The following is a 2,551-nucleotide window of genomic DNA, read 5'->3' as shown; positions in this document are numbered from 1 at the left end:
AAAACACTTTGTAAATCATTTAATAAAAATTTTGAAACCTGGGTCTTTATGACCATATCATCTACATAACATTCAACCTTGTTGCCGATTAACGACTCAAAAGTTCTATTTACAAGTCTTTGGAAGGTCGCCCCGGCATTGTCTTATCTTCCTCCATATCCAACACAACGAAGTCGGCAGGTACAATAAAATTGCCCACTTTGACTAAAACATCTTCTACTATTACCCTAGAATATTTGATACTTCTATCGGCTAATTACAGAATAATAGTAGTAGGTGTTAGTTCATGCAATCCAAGTATTTCAAAAATAGAATATGGCATTAGATTTATACTGGCACCTAAATCGCATAAAGCTTTCTCAAACTCAGTATCTCCTACGGTGTAAGGAATAGAAAAACTCCCTGGGTCCTTGAGCTTTGGGGGCAATTTATTTTGAGGAATTGCTGAACATTTTTCGTTCAATTTCACCATTTCACATTCCTCTCATTTCCTTTTATTTGACATCACCTCTTTCAAAAATTTGGCATATTTTGGCATCTGCGACAATACATCAAGAAGAGGGACATTAATATGTATTTTTCTAAACACCTCTAAATTTTTTTCAAATTGTTTATCCAAGTTAGCTTTCGAAACTCTTTTAGGGTAGGGGAGAGGAAGTTTAATAGCATCTAAATTGAGTTTAGGTGTACTCCCTTCGATCTCCATTTGAGAATCGGCTACCTCAACTTTTTTATCATCATCCTTGATTTCACCAATAGTCTTTCCACTTCTTAAGGCAATGGCACTCACTTGCTCCCTTGGATTCTTCTCTGTATTGCTAGGCAATCGTCCCTCTCTTCTCTCTGACAACATGCTCACGATCTGCCCCACTTGGACTTCTAAGTTCTTAATAGATGCCTCTTGATTTAAGAATCTCTTTTCGTGATCTTGGAACTTTGCTTCAGCAGTATTAATGAACTTGGAAATCAGGTCTTCCAAATTTCCCTTCTTTTCTTGCGGGGGCGGCTGTTGTTGGTTGTAATTCCATGAAAAATTTGGATGACTCCTCCACCCTGGGTTGTATGTATTCGCATATGGGTTGAAATTTGTCATGCCACCATGAGAACAAAATTAGCACTTTCATGTGAAGCAAAAGGACTTCCTACCTGACAATCAGAATTTATATGTCTTAATTGGCCACAAAGATCACATGGATTACAATATGACATATTTATTGCTGCAATACTAAGATTGTCTAATTTTCTATTCAAACTAGCAAGTTGAGCAGATAAAGCTGAAAAAGAATCTAGATGATACACTCCCCTTCGATCAGCTTGGTCATTATTCCTATGGTAGCTATTCGATCCCATCTCTTCCACAAGATCATAGGCTTCCTTTGGAGTTTTCTTCATGATCGTGCCTCCTGCAGCTGCATCAATAATGGAGTGATTAGATGGAGTAATACCATTATAAAAAGTTTGTATTTGACGCCAAACTGGTATTCCATGGTGAGGACACTTCCTAAGCATTTCTTTAAATCGTTCTCATGCCTCATACAAAGATTTCCTCTCTAGTTGAACAAAAGTAGTGATATCATTGATCAATTTTGCTGTTTTAGCCAAAAATTTTTGAGTCACGTCGTTCCAAGTAGTGATACTTACTGTAGGGAGTGAGTTGAGCCAATCCTTAGCTCTATCACATAATGAGAATGGAAAGAGTCTAAGCCTAATAGCATCATCGCTAACTCCATTATGCTTGAATGTGTCGCATATTTCCAGGAAGTTAACAAGATGTGCATTAGGATCATCACTCAACAACCCACCAAACTGAATACTCGTTTGGATCATTTGGATGATCGAAGGCTTGATCTCGAAATTATTGGCTTGGATTGTTGGCTTGCAAATGCTAGAAGTAGCTCCATCCATTGTTGGACAAGCATAGTCCAAAAGAGTTCGATTTGCTTCATCTTCCATCTCTTCCTCAACTTCTTCTGCTGGTTCGCCTCCTTCAACCCTCTCTTTCTCTCTTTACTTTTGTTGGCTCTTTGCAGTATGCGAAGGGTTCTCTCTATTTCAAGGTCAAATTTTGCTAGTTCATCGCCTCTAGTGCGTGTCATACACTAACTAATCTAAACACAGCAAGAATTTGAACACATTAAATAAAGTGTAAAATCCAAATTAACCAAGGTTAACAAGTTTTAATATTATTTTAGGATTAAATCCTCGGCAACGGCACCAAAAACTTGATAGCTATAGTTATATAACCCTAGCAAGTGCATTAGTTATCAAGTAGTATAAAGATATCGTTCCCACGAGGATTTAACAAAATAAGTATTAGAACTATAGATTCCCTCAATTATTTGAACAACCGAATTCTAACAATAGGAACTACTGAAAATTAAAGATGGAAAAAGAAAGAACAGAAATAAAAACAAAGGCAATCAACGACTGAACTTGCAACGATTTAATTGAAAGCGCTAAGACTATTGGTCCACCTAACCATCCCAATGAACATCAATTTATTAAATTAACCAAGATGATTTATTATTTTCATAAGCTGAAGTCTTTCCTA

At 36.8% G+C, this 2,551-nt stretch overlaps 1 non-coding gene across 1 annotated transcript; it reads left to right on the top strand.

Annotated features, from left to right (window-relative positions):
* Window positions 1-1,480: 1,480 nt before the first annotated feature.
* Window positions 1,481-1,587, top strand: LOC148792074 (small nucleolar RNA R71). Its single transcript, XR_016071048.1, has one exon. It is a non-coding gene; the product is annotated as a small nucleolar RNA R71 (small nucleolar RNA).
* Window positions 1,588-2,551: the final 964 nt, after the last annotated feature.

The sequence above is a fragment of the Nelumbo nucifera genome, chromosome 4, assembly GCF_055504915.1.
Source record: "Nelumbo nucifera cultivar China Antique chromosome 4, China Antique-T2T, whole genome shotgun sequence".
Taxonomy (NCBI): Eukaryota; Viridiplantae; Streptophyta; class Magnoliopsida; order Proteales; family Nelumbonaceae; genus Nelumbo; species Nelumbo nucifera.
Note: the sequence above shows the minus strand (reverse complement) of the source record. Positions and strands in the feature narration are given on the sequence as shown.